General features: G+C 39.0%; 1 long non-coding RNA gene across 5 annotated transcripts in view; it reads left to right on the top strand.

The window, feature by feature from the left end:
• LOC148057292 (uncharacterized) overlaps positions 1-14,541 on the top strand; it is an 86,240-nt gene extending 71,699 nt beyond the window's left edge. For 4 of the 5 annotated variants that reach the window (XR_015703327.1, XR_015703328.1, XR_015703322.1 and 1 more), the window contains 3 exons: positions 6,708-6,805; positions 7,086-7,225; positions 12,188-14,541. This is a non-coding gene — a long non-coding RNA (uncharacterized LOC148057292). The remainder of the gene's footprint in view (positions 1-6,707; positions 6,806-7,085; positions 7,226-12,187) is intronic. The other variant, XR_015703324.1, reaches the window with a different exon arrangement.
• Positions 14,542-14,913: the final 372 nt, after the last annotated feature.

Raw genomic sequence — 14,913 nt, 5'->3', positions numbered from 1 at the left:
TGGGGGCCACTGATGATTCCTATATTTCTAAACCTTTGGAGTGTTTGACCCTATACACTGATAAGAGTCTTCTTCAGTGACCATATTTTGATATCAGAGGAGTAGGAACAGTGGAGAAGGAAGTCAGCAAACCATTTTGGATATAAGAAAGCTAAAACTTTGTGTCTTCCAGTTCATGGTCAAGATGTTAAAACTAATCAAAATTCTTTCTATTGAGAATAAAAGCTAATAAAGAATAAAAAATTAGAATATAAAAACAGTAAAGAGGAAAGTGAAAGAAACAGTGAAGAGGAAAGTGAAAGAATGTCTTTACAGATCATAAGAGTTTGTTGAGGTGACTGGAGAGTCAATAGTCATTAGAGCTTCTTGTAGAAATGTTCCACTCTGCCAAATGCAGTTGCTCAATCGACCTCTTGGCCGACAACTACAATTGAAAGGTGCATCTCCTGTACAAGATAGATGAGAACATAATAATAGAAACAAGTTTCTTGCAGATCTGTTCACAGCTTTGTGTGCTCTTCCGTCTTTCTTCTTCCTTTTAGGTTCCCACAATTTTGAGTCATCTGCCTGAACTGATAAGAGTCCATTCTCACTCAACTCTTTTAAGGTCCACTCAAGGTCTGTTTTAATCTACCACTCTTCTATTAATCGTCTGCTTTTCTCTTATCCTGCAGTTCAGACATTTCTTGAGGAGTATTTTAAAATTATCATAGAATCGAATCATTTAGGTTGGAAAAGATGTTTAAGATCATCAAGTCCAACCGTGACCTAGCTCTGCGAAGTCCACCACTAAACCATATCCCTAAGCACCACATCTACACATCTTTTTAAATACTTCCAGGGGTGGGGACTCAGCCACTTCCCTGGGCAGCCTGTTCCAGTGCCTGACTACCCTTCTGGTGGAGAAATTTTTTCTAATAGCCAATCTAAACCTCCCCTGGTGCAACTTCAGGCCGTTTCCTCTTGTCCTGTCCCTTGTTAATTGGGAGAAGAGACTGACACCCACCTCACTACAACCTCCTTTCCAGTAGTTGTTGAGAGTGATAAGGTCTCCCCTCAGCCTCCTTTTCTCCAGACTAAACAACCCCAGCTCCCTCAGCCGCTCCTCATAAGACTTTCTCTCTATACCCTTCACCAACTTCGTTGCCCTTCTTTGGACACACTCCAGCACCTCGATGCCTTTCATGTAGTGAGGGGCCCAAAACTGAACACAGTACTCGAGGTGCAGCCTCACCAGTGCCAAGTACAGGGGTGCTATCACCTCCCTGTTCCTGCTGGCCACACTATTCCTGATACAAGCCAGGATGCCATTGGCCTTCTTGGCCACCTGGGCACACTGCTGGCTCATATTCAGGCGGATGTTGACCAACACCCCCAGGTCCTTTTCCGCCGGACAGCTTTCCAGCCACTCTTCCCCAAGCCTGTAGCGTTGCATGGGGTTGTTGTGACCCAAGTGCAGGACCCGGCACTGAGCCTTGTTGAATCTCATACAGTTGGCCCCAGCCCAACGATCCAGCCTGTCCAGGTCCCTCTGTAGGGCCGTCCTACCCTCCAGCAGATCAACACCCCCACCCAACTTGGTGTCGACTGCAAACTTACTGGGGTGCACTCAATCCCCTTGTCCAGATCATTGATAAAGATATGAAACAGGACTGGCCCCAGTACTGAGCCCTGGGGAGCACCACTTGTGACCAGCTGCCCGCTGGATTTAACTCCATTCACCACAGCTCTTTGGGCCCAGCCATCCAGCCAGTTTTTTACCCAGCAAAGAGTATACCTGTCTAAGCTGTGAGCAGCCAGTTTCTCCAGGAGAATGCTGTGGGAAATGATGTCAAAGGCTTTACTCAAGTCCAGGTGAACAACATCCACAGCCTTTTCCTCATCCACTAAGTGGGTCACCATATCATAGAAGGAGATCAGGTTAGTCAAACAGGACCTGCCTTTCATAAACCTGCGCTGACTGGGCTTGATCACCCGGTTGTTCTGTACGTGCCGTGTGATGGCACTCAAGATGATCTGCTCCATGACCTTTCCCAGCACCGAGGTCAGACTGACAGGCCTGTAGTTCCCTGGATAGACTTATGTGTGTCTAAGCAGTGTAGCAGGTCACTAACGATTTCCCTTTGGATTATAGGGGCTTCATTCTGCTCCCTGTCCTTGTCTTCCAGCTCAGGGGGCTGGGTACCCAGAGGAAAACTGGTCTGACTATTAAAGACTGAGGCAAAGAAAGCATTAAGTACCTTAGCCTTTTCCTCATCCTTTGTCACTATGTTTCCCCCCACATCCAATAAAGGATGGAGATTCTCCTTAGCTCTCCTTTTGTTGCTAATGTATTTATAGAAACCTCTTTTGTTGTCTTTTACGGCAGTAGCCAGATGAAGTTCTAGTTGGGCTTTGGCCCTTCTCATTTTCTCCCTGCATAAGGACAGTTGTGGTTTAACCCCAGCCAGCAACTATGAACCACACAGCCGCTCACTCACTCCCCCCCAGTGGGGTGGGGGAGAGAATGGGAAGGGTGAAAGTCCGACAACTCCTGGGTTGAGATAAGAACAGTTTAATAATTGAAGTAAAATAAAATAGAATGATAGTAGTAGTAGTAGTAATAATAATAATAATAATAAAATACAATAATAATGTACAAAGCAAGTGATATACGACACAATTGCTCACCACCCCCTGACTGATGCCCAGCCTGTTCCCAAGCAGCAATCCCTTCCCCCCTGGCCAACTCGCCCCAGTTATATACTGAGCATGACGTCATACGGTGTGGAATAGCCCTGTGGCCAATTTGGGTCAGCCCCCCTGGCTGTGCCCCCTCCCAGCTTCTTGTACGCCATGCAGAGCATGGGAAGCTGAAAAGTCCTTGACTGGTGTAAGCACTACTTAGAAACAACTAAAACATCAGTGTGTTATCAACATTATTCTCATACTAAATCCAAAACACAGCACTATACCAGCTACTAAGAAGAAAATTAACTCTATCCCAGCTGAAACCAGGACAACCTCACAACATCTTTGTAGTCCTGCTTCTTCCAAAGGTCATAAACTCTCCTTTTTTTCCTGAGTTCCAGCCAAAGCTCTCTGTTCAGCCAGGCCGGTCTTCTTCCCCACCAGCTTTTCTTTTGGGACAGGGGGACAGCCTGCTCCTGCACCTTTAAGGTTTCCTTCTTGAAGAATGTCCAGCCTCCCTGGACTCCTTTGCCCTTCAGGACTGCTTCCAAAGGGACTCTGTCAACCAGGCTCCTAAGCAGGCCGAAGTCTGGCCTCCGAAAGTCCAAGGTAGCAGTTCTGCTGACCCCTCTCCTTACTTCTCCAAGCTATCATTTTGTGATACTATGCCCAAGACAGCTTCCAGCCATCACATCACCCACCAGGCCTTCTCTGTTCACAAACAAGAGGTCCAGCAGGGTGCCTTCCCTAGTTGGCTCCCTCACCAGCTGTGTCAGGACGTTATCTTCCACACACTCAGGAACCTCCAAGACTGTTTCCTCTCTGCTGTATTGTATTTCCGGCAGGCATCTGGTAAGTTGAAGTCCCCCATGAGAATAAGGGCTAGTGATTGTGAGACTTCTCCCAGCTGCTTATAGAATATTTCGTCTGCCCCTTCATCCTGGTTGGGTGGTCTATAACAGACTCCCACCAGGATATGTGCCTTGTTGGCCTGCCCTCTGATTCTTAGCCATAAACACTCAACCATCATTAAGCTCTAGACATTCAAAACACTCCCTAACATACAGGGCTACCCCACCACCTCTCCTTCCTTGCCTATCCCCTTTTAAGAGTTTACAGCCATCCATTGCAGCACTCCAGTTGTGCGAGTCATCCCACCATGTTTCTGTGATGGCGACTATATCATAGTTTTCCTGCTGCACAATGGCTTCCGGCTCCTCCTGTTTGTTGCCCATGCTGCCTTTATCTGCCTTTAGAGACACTATGGTCCAGTGGGATGTAAAATTAGAACTATATATATTAATGTGTCTCCTTTTGAAATATTAAGTACCTGTTTATTTCTTCCTCTAGCTATGAAAGCTGCTTTTGTCTTGCCATTACTGGTGGTAAGAGAAGGACAAATTCAACCATATGAAGGATGACCTTTCTTGTATCTGTTTTTCAGAGGGAAGATCTCCTAATGTAGCCAAAATTTCTCTCCTTTTGTCTGTAAGAGTTAAATTAAGCTTCCAGTTTTCCTTCCTGAACTTGAGACCTCTGAAATAAGCATTTACCTTGCATATGTTCAAAGTCAAGAACATTGTTGATATCCACAGGTCCACAGACATCAGGAAATTTCCTATGCTGTTCATTTTCCAAATTTAGCCATTTCTACTCAATGACTGTCCAAATGGATAGTGGCCTGAATTGAGTTTTGCTATGAAACTGCTGAAATGGATTCCCCCTAATAAAATCAGGGCATAATCCACCAGAGGTCAGGCAATATTAGTGGCATTGTTGGGAAAATTTTTCTTCATTTTCTGTCATACCATCACCAAATGCAATATTATTTTGGATTGCTGAGGGCCAATATGGTTCTGCATTTGCTGATTGCTTTAAGTGCTCCAAAACTGCTCTGCTAGGTAGTTGATAAAGCATTTTCTTGGAGTTATCTAAAGTGTGAATTTACATTTGGACTATCAATAGAAGAAAGAGAAGTCGCATACCTGTAAAGGATAACCTTTGAGATTTTGGGTCAAAAAGTACAAGTTTTCTGGCTGCTTTTCTCTTTCAAAGCTCTTTGATGTTTCTAGATATACATTTCTTTAGATTAGCAATAATAGAATATGAATGTGTCCTATGTGAGTAGGGAAAGGAAAAGAAGGCTGTCTTCAAGTAACAAAGTGTAAGTACAAGCTTTATGTTTATGATTGATTGACTAATCTGATTGCCTTCTGTGTTGGAATGAGTGGTTACGTGGGCCAGACAGAGCCTGTAATGTAGTATAACTCAACTTTAGCAAGACTTTTAACATCCTTTTAAACTGTATTTTTATTTATAAGCTGAGATGAATGTGTTGGATGAATGGGTTGGTAGATGGATTGAAAAATGAGCAAGCATTTGGACTCAGAGGGTAGTAATTAATGCCTCAGCTTCCAGATGACAACCAGTCAATACTGCAGCCTTTCTTATTCAGTTATTTTCATCAATGATTGGGATGACAAGATTGAATGGACCCTCAGCAAATTTGCACATGAGGCTAAATAGGGAACAGAAGGTTAAGTGACATGCTGGACAGAAAAACACTGAGAAACTTAGGGGCTGGACCAACAGAAACCTAATAAAGCTTAAAAGGAGAAGTGCAAAGTCCTTCACTTCAGACAGAATAACCAAGTGCATCAGTACAGCCTGGGAACCAACTGACAGGATTAGCTCTGCTGAAAGGAGAGGTTATAGTGGATTGCAAACTGAGTATGAATGGAATGCTGTCATCACAAATAAGGCCAACTGGGCTACATTGGAAAGAGTGTGGAGAATCATAGAATATATCAAAGGAAGTTATTATTCCTTTATACTTCACACTGAGGGGGCTGTAACTGTAATTTTGTTCATATCAGTTCAAGAAGGATGTTGAAAAACTGGAAGCGGTCCAAAAGAGGGCAATCAAGACTATAGCATGGTTAGAGACCTGGAGCATGTTCATTCAATGAAAGATGGCTTAGCCTGGTAAAAGAAAGGCTAAAGAGACCTTTAATACCAGTCAGTGAAATTTGAAGGTGAACTACAGGGATGATGGGGCTAACTTTTCTTAGTAGTGGCATTTGGTATAATAAAAGGCAAAAGCCACAAGTTTCAGCTTCAGTGTGGACATTAGAAGTGCTTCACCTGGAGGGTCATGCAGCACTGGAGCAGTTTATGAAGCCGGGTGATGGAATCTCCACCCTTGGAGGTTTTTTAAACTTGTCTAGACAAAGCCAAAGCTGACCCAATCTAGTACTGGTTGCAGTCCTACTTTGAGTGAGATGTTCAAGTAGATGACCTCTAGATATCCCTTGTAATCAGCATTTCTATGATTTTGTGCCTTGTCCTACTGGATACTTGCGTACTTCACTTGTCCTTGTACTCCAGATTGGGTGAAAAAATGCAGTCAGGGACTGCGACCACTGTGTTTATTACACATGTAACATGATAGTATAGGAATTCAATGATTAATTAAATATTTCCTTTTCTTCCCATGAGCATCAGAAGATTTACATATGGAGACAAGAAAAGCTTTACTATCATAATCCCTAAACAGTAACAAGAAACATGTTTCATTATCTCCATTCCCTGGGATTCCTAATAATGTTTGTATAAATGAAAAACTGTTAATAGCAGAACACTGTAATTGATTAGCTTCTGTATGTTTACAGCTCTCTTTAATTGCTTAAAAATGCCATTTGTCAGCTTCATGTTCTATTGACAATGTTATTGATTTATCCGATTTGGGCTTTGTCTTGTCTCTCGTACATAAAACTCACATATGCAGTTCAAATGGGAAATGACTCTATTGATTTCCTTAACTTGAGCCCAAATGCTAAAGATTTTTGGATAAGCTTTCTCATTACTTAAGCCAAAATCAATAAGAGAGAGCATCTTTTAATGAAAGAGCAGTTTGAGCAACGTACTTCAGAAATGGGGTCCTGTTCATCCTTTGCTTTACAAATCGATCTCCTTGGTTCCTTAAGTGAGGTCCAATTGGCTGACATTGTGGTTTGTCTTTGTGTGTAAACTTGCAGCTTCAGAAAAGAGAAGATGAGCTACAGAGACAGCAGAAGGAAACACTTTCTCTGTGACAGTAAAAGGATGATCTTATTGAGGTACCACACTATATGTTGTAAGTGTATTCTGTAAAATTCTGGCTTTTTGTGGCCATTTTTTAACTATATAATTTATTGCAAAAATAATATGCTTTTCAGTCCTATCTCTTTGTCTAGTATTATTCCTTTATGTATTGTCATTACACTATTTAAAAATATTATATATTTAAATGATACAAGTAGTTAATTTGGAACTATCACCTTCTTTTATGATTTTTCTGCATAAAATACTGTCACAGACTACAATCCAATCATATTGCTTTGTTAACCTGTTAATTTGTTCTGGTTTTATTTCAGCTCTAGCCTCCAGAAATTAGACTTAGCAGCTCCAGACTAAGCTGTGTAAAATGAAAATAAAAAATGGAGAGCTGAAGTTGAAGAGCTACCAAATGAAGTGGGTATATCCAGCTAGTTATATGGGCAGGCCAAATGTTCAGGTACTGTACTAAGATATCATTAACTGCCCTGAACTACATAAATTAAGCTGATTATGCCTTCACTTAATTAACTGAGAATGACCTATTGATGTATAGGCAGAGCAAGATAGAGACTACATGCTGCACTGTACTAAATTTATAGGTTTTCAATTAGTTCTACTATTGACTGAGACTACTTAGAAAAGGAGTTTACTTTTATGTTTTGTAGCAGGTTTTTAAATTAGTAAGTTATTTGAAAATGTTCCGTTTGTATGCTCTTGAACTATTTGAAAAATGATCCAGTGAAAATTGTTCACTCATCTAAATCTATAACTTTTGCCTCATGGCTGATTAACACCTATACAATATTTGCCTTTGAAACTGCTGTTATAACTTATTATAAGTATTGATTAATCATCTCCAAAATATTAGTCATCTCCAAATTTTAGTGATAATAGTTTTAGAAATTATCTAATCAAATTATTTCTTTAAAAGAATATTTTAAAGAAATGCAAGGAAAATCCCCACAAAAATCTGATCATTTTATTGTAAACTGAGTTAGACATTTTCTTTCAAAAAAGAGTACAGTGGCAGTGATTTTAGCTAAGCTCCATTTGAAAAAGAAGTTTTTACAGTCTTACGTAGATTACCTGATAGTGATTTACTAAATGTATTAATAGTCTCAGTAATATATTTACAGATTTTGTTCAAAGGAAAATGTGAATTTGTCTAATGTAGGGATTTTTATTATGCAGAACTACAGAGTCAATTAGTATTTAGTTACAAATTGACTTCCGCTGTAGACATGCTTTGGAAAACTCATGCAGTTAGAAACCAAAGACAGGAAAAAATATATATGTTAATTAGTAATAGTACTGCAAATTTTGGAGAAAAGTAATAAGCTTAAAAATGTTAGCAGGTAACAGTAGAACTGTTACATCAGGCTGATGAATCTTCTGTAATGTTTCTGTTTTAAAAGAGATTTATTTCAAACATTAAGAAAATAATAAAACATGCTACAGATAAGATTGTTTATTAATATACCAAGGAAAATAAAATATCACATATGCTTAGCAAAAAAGACCCTGACTACTCATGTTTGAGTCCCTGAACAAAGTTTTCTTTAGCTCATTCTTAAGTATAAATTTTTGGGGGTAATGTACCTGCTCTACCGATTCCAATTGTCCAAGATACATTTCCATGATCAAAGTTAATATAAAATCTGAATTTTTTCAAAAATGCTACACTAAATGGAAGGATATGTACCCTCTTATCATCCCCTGGGACTAGGTTGCTGTCTTTATTTGTGTAGTTCTCTTTAAGCTTGTAAAAAATTAAAAAATTGTATGTACATACCTTATAATATGTAACCGTATTTTTTTTAAGATTAATTTTCAGCTTTTAAAATGGTAATGATTCTTTGATTTTAGTTTTTCATCTTGATGCATGCCTATGATATTCAATTACCATATGCCATAGCATTTGTTTGAGGATTTATCATTAAGCCTGCCCTTTGTAATTCAGTGATCACCTTACTAAAATATTTCCTGAGGTTTTCCCAGTCTATATTGAAGATGACTACATTGTCTACATATGCAGCACTTACTTTTCCTTCAAATGTGGTCCATAAGCCTTTGGTATGTACATGTCATACATGGAACACAAAACGCATTGTGGTAAATTGATATAGGTCCTTGACTTCACTACAGTTAGACTGTAGTGGCAGCCCCAACATCTGGTGCTCAGCTGCTGTCCAGCTGCTTTGACTATCACTGACTGACCAAGCCAAGTCTCTGTTTTGTCCCCATTATTGACACGTGCATTAACATATGCAACTTGTTATTCTTCTATGTGATAATTTCCATAATTGTTTTTTGTTTACTGATTCATTTATTGTGTTATTAGTAAATGGCTTATGAGTTCTACCACTCGCCTAACACCTGTTTGGCTCTTAGTGTTTTATCTACATTCTCCATCCAGTTAATTTGTATTCGCTTCTTGTACCTCAGATCTTCCCCTCTTAGCCCACCTCTCTCTCTTTATCCTCCCTCTGTTAACACTTGCCCAGGCCTCTGCGTATTTTTCTCTCTCCTATTTCTCATTGCCATTTCTAATGATCTGGCTCATTTTTTAAGCTTCATATCTACCACTTAGATCTGTTTCTGTAGGAGGTCTTACTCTGTGGATTCTTCATATACAGGATGGTCAGAAATGACACTTTTCTGCCATGGTATTTTCCTTTCCCTTTTCTCTTGTCATCAGTCTAAAGCAGTTCATTCACCTTACTCATCTTGTTTCTTTTCTCTGGCATCACAAACTCTTATCCACCCACTCACAGCCTTAAGTTATCCACACTGTCTACTTCCTTAACTTCTTTTACCAGTTACCTGAGAAATCACTCCAAATGCTCATGACTGGCATCTCTTCTTTTCTCCTTTACTACCATCATCTCACTGAGGAAATATTTCAAACTAAAGTAGTAAGATCTTTTTCCTGTTCCATCATTTGGACCATGCCACTTTTTATTCTTCTCATTTTGTGTCTCATAATATTAATTTTTTTTTCCTTAATCTTCATGGTTTTTTTCTCATTTCTGGCACTTGTCATTTGCTATGTCACTTTCTATGTTACATATTTCAAATCCCTCTTTTTTTTCCAATGATGTCAGAGTGAAATAACAATTTATTTGTCTGCTCCTTCATTGGCTGTCTTTATACTTTCTTCCATTACAATCCTGAAGCATGCCATAGTCTTCTTGGATTCATCTTCTTCTTAAACTTGTTCCTGTTAGTTCACCTCATGGTGATCTTTAAATAAATTGACCAGTCAGTGTTTGCTAAATTTTGCATCAGTGGAAGAAAACTGATGAATGACCCTTTCCTCTCCTTCCTGTCTCCCTGACAAGAATCCAGACCTTTGCGTAGTATGTGACCATCAGGTTTTACAGCTTGCATATTCATGTTGTCATATTTTAATTACAGTGTTCAGTTCTCTCTTCTTCCTATTTATCACATTCACTTACGATTAACTTCAAATTGGATTACAGATTAATTCGGTCAGGAATCATGCCTACTTTTGTGATTTTTTTTATTGGTCCAGCATAAGAGGCTGCACCTTTATTTATAAATGTAACAGTAGTAGGGTCTGCTGGTAGTAGGGATTCTCATGCTACCTGTGCTCCCCCAAATAATTCTCAGGAATGGTTCAGGAGTTTGTATAGGCATAGGCTCATTTCCAATAGGCAGTTGTCCTGGTTTCAGCTGGGGTAGAGTTAGTTTTCTTCTTAGTAGCTGGTAGAGCGCTGTGTTTTGGATTTAGGATGAGAATAATGTTGATAACGCACTGATGTTTTGGTTCTTGCTGAGCAGAGTTTACACTAGTCAAGGACTTTTCAGCTTCTTGTGCTCTGCCAGGTGCACAAGAAGCTGGGAGGGAGCATAGCTAGGACAGCTGACCCAGACCGGCCAAAGGGCTATTCCATACCATATGACGTCATGCTCAGTATATAAGCTGGGGGAAGAAGAAGGAAGGGGGGGACATTGGGCGTGATGGCGTTTGTCTTCCCAAGTAACCGTTACGCGTGATGGAGCCCTGCTTTCCTGAGGATGGCTGAACACCTGCCTGCCGACGGGAAGTAGTGAATGAATTCCTTGCTTTGCTTTGCTTGTGCGCGTGGCTTTTGCTTTACCCATTAAACTGTCTTTATCTCAGCCCATGAGTTTTCTCACTTTTACTCTTCTGATTCTCTCCCCATCCCACCGGGGGGGAGTGAGTGAGCGGCTGTGTGGTGCCTAGTTGCTGGCTGGGGTTAAACCACGACAGCAGTCTACATGTTTAACACCACGGATGCTGACTGATCCATGATCATTGGCCTCAGTGACAAAGAGTAGTTCCTGGCACATTTAATTTACTGGTGTGGATGTAGTCTGTCTTGATCCTGATTGACTTTTGATCGCTGCCTTTGCACAAAAAATAGTAGTTCCACTAATAATTGCAACAATTTAGTCTGAGAGAAGATGAAATGAAATTTGTAATATTATCTTCATAAACTGAAAATAGGTCTGACCGTAAGTCATCTTAAATGATTAACAAGTTCTTATTTGTGCAGCAGAACATGTAGTATATATTTTTCAGAGAATGATACATAATTATTTCTGCCTAGATATTTGCATGCTTGTCAGAAATGGAGGACTGCTGCTAAAATCCCTTTTCTAGCACAGTTTTGACATGTAAGCTAAGGCCATCAGAATTCTGTAGTTGTCCTTGAAGGATATTTCGGCATCACAGGCAGTGGTGGGTGTAGGCATTCATACTGAATGACAAACATATCATTCCCTCATTCTGACAAAACTCTTAGAGCTGTATCACTCTGCATCCCAGGTTGTAGTTCTTGGACAGTAGATTTCTCAAAGAGGCGCACTAAAGAAACTCAACTTTGCGGGTTACAGCTCATTACATCTGTTGTTTGATCCTGAATGTTTCTGTCAGTTAGGTAAGAGAAAAGGAAATATGACAAAGAAAACATACTCACTGGAAAATGTGACAAAGGAAACTATTTATGCCTTTTACTTTAATGCTCTCTTCTGCAGTTGTCTATCCTTATATCTTGCTTTCTCCCCACAGATGGATGTGTTGCCATGTATATTACCCTTTTATCACTGTATTTCTCTCTTTTGAAAACCTTTCTCTGTAAATTTGTATAGCTACTCTTCAGCCCAGAGTTTGACTCTGCAACAAAGTATTGTCAACACACCCAGGGCTTTATGATCTTCTTCCTAACCTCCCTTTAGAACAGTTGCTTCATCTGTAATATGAGATGCCTAAGGCATCAGTTTATGCACTTCTACACAACAAACTGTCTATGGCTGTTTTCTTTACATTGGTCTTTTTTATTTAATATATTTTCCAAGCATTTTTCTTAAATGAGATAATGCAGGTATAGTTGAACCTTAGCCCTAATGGGTATGTATGATTTCTTCCCAGAGAAGTGAACAGTTTGCCTGGGAGGTTTGCCCTCAGATACGCTGCAAGTGTTCTACTAAAATTCTCCATGAAGAAACCAGATGAGAAAAACTGAAATACTTCTACTTCGTGAAGAGCTGAACAAGATTTCACACCATCATTGGAACTCTCAATTTGCATTTCACTGATGGGGTTTTTCTACTGACTAACTGTTGAATACTATCTTATATCATGATTTCACATGAGTAGCATCTTTTGAATGCTTGTCCATCTATATATTCACACTCTGTGAATTTGCATTGCTGGCACATTGAGTTAGGAGTACCCAGTGGTTCTGTCTAATCTTTCAAACTATACAGAATAATAAAAATGACTAGCACACAGATTTTGTTCTTAGCAATTCAGAAGTATCTAAAAGAGAGATTTTGAAGAGGGGAGGGAGAGAAATGTGAGTAGTGAATTTATAAATAAGCAACACAGCTGAAGAGCTATAATAACTGAGAAGTATCCTTCTCTTTCAAGGGCAGCCTCTTCACAGATATGTTCACACAGTTGATTATTCTTAGCAGTACATTTCCTTTGTAGTGAAAGTTACCTGGAAATGGATCTTGAAATCTGCTTAGAAGAGCAGAACGATAGGACAGCTCTAGGCAATGCATCCTTTGAATGTCCTGTCTTGGCAAAGTAATTGGTGGAACCGAATATGCAGTTCCAAGTTGCCACTCTGCTGGTCTCAGTAATACTGGCAGCCTTCAATGAAACTACTATGATGGTTAGTGTTCTGACAGATTTCTCTTACAGCAAATCATCATGTTTTCTGTTGTTCAGTTGGACAATATCTACCTAGAGATGTCCGTGTCCTTTGAACCCTCTTAATGGAAAACAGAAAACAAAGTATGATTGTCCAAAGGATACAAAGTCACTTTCAGGCATTGGAACTTGAGGATAAGAAGGTAAAAGGTAAATTGCTCTCTTGACTCAAACTGAATTCCGATAAAATTGATCCAGAACTTCAGATATCTTTGGTATTTAGGGGAGAATACAGAAGTGACAGTTACAAAGATGTGTTCATAGCTAGTTCATCAATGAGTAAGGGTCAGTGGTTCAAAGGCTCATCCACAAGTATAATGAAGAGCAGATTTAGGCCCTATGAGAGGTACTACTGAAGTGTCACATATCAGACAAGAAAAACCCAAATAGGTAATTAAAAAATTGCAAGACAATAGAGTGAGAAAAGAAGTAAACAGCAATTAATTACTGAAAGGTGATTTAGCAGCTGTAAGTAACTTGATAGAGAAAATGATAAAAACCCTACTCTTCAGAAAAAAGTAGAAAGCATTGGACAAGGTACCTTGTGACCTAAAATATGAGTTTGGCAAAAGAACATTGTCTGAAGTATTTTAGGATCCAACCACCAATGGTATAAGGCCATACAAAAACACTTCTTGAAGAAATACTAGTAACTTTTCTTCAGTTACATAATAGATAAGCAATAATACCACTCTGTGATCCAGAACTACATTGAAATCTATCCAGAATTCTGTTACAATATACAGGTTCTGCACTCAATAGTTATTTATCTCAGACCTCAGAATTTTTCCTATATTCTTGCCCAGTGTCTTCCACTGGGAGATGAAGTTCATGCATTTTCTTAGAATGCTTAAAAGCATACCCCTACTTTCCCAATTTTGCTCTTTTCTTCATTTGATTATAGAAAAACTAGGATACTTTTTCAGTTTTTTTAGTTCTTTTACTTTTAGAGATCTAATTTCTCCCATATGATCATTGGAAGTAGTGCTTTTCATTGATTTATTTGCAGTGATAATGAGTGAAGGACTGGTTTGGCAAAATTTTTTCTGTGATCATTATGAAAGACTTGTATTACAAATATGGTATGGATTATCAACATCTATATTAAAAAACGTTCCAGAGGACTTCTGGAACCATAGGTAATGGCACTGATGTTGCAGTAAAGAAATGTTATACAGTTATGCATTTCCATTAAACCATTTTTCATAATCATAACTGAACAAGTGATTATTCTGGGCTAACTTACTCATAATTTCATCATCATACATGTCTGCCCCCCCCCACCCCAGCTTTTCCATAATAGTGAAAAGTTATGGGAGAGAAGAATAATTATTTTAATTTTTGATTATAAGCTTTCTATAATGTATGTGTTTTTCAATGTACTAATATGTTGCTGTACAAATCAGGATAGTTTATTGACAGATGCATCAATTTTTAAAGTGAGTATTAATGTTTTATATGTTGCTGTATAAAAGGTGTACATACAGCCATGAAGCTCACATTTCTGCAACTTTTTGGATTCCTTTTTTATAAGCATTCAGAAGAATCAGATACAAAATACTTATTTAGTTTGTCAGGTTGTATCAAGTACCGGCAAATTATCATCTTACAAAGAATGCTGCACAGTATAAATACAAGAAAATTAGTATACTGCAAAAAGGCCCAAGCTCTGTGCATGGAAATACATGAATTTTGAGTCTTTCCCAGACAAAAGTATTGCCTGGGTTTCACTAGTATTCTTCACTGATTTACTCGAGTTACACCTAACTTATACCTTTACAGATAAAATGACTGTACATGCATCAGATGGATGGAAGGTAAGATGGGTATCTTAACCAATGGTTGAATCCAAATATAAAGAAAATATTTTGAGTTACCTTGCAAAATTAAAAAAATACTGCTGGAATGTACTGGGTCTGGATGGAATGAAGCCTATA

Source organism: Nipponia nippon, unplaced genomic scaffold, assembly GCF_047370975.1.
Source record: "Nipponia nippon isolate SJK-2023a ecotype South Korea unplaced genomic scaffold, ASM4737097v1 scaffold_1, whole genome shotgun sequence".
Lineage (NCBI taxonomy): Eukaryota > Metazoa > Chordata > Aves > Pelecaniformes > Threskiornithidae > Nipponia > Nipponia nippon.
Note: the sequence above shows the minus strand (reverse complement) of the source record. Positions and strands in the feature narration are given on the sequence as shown.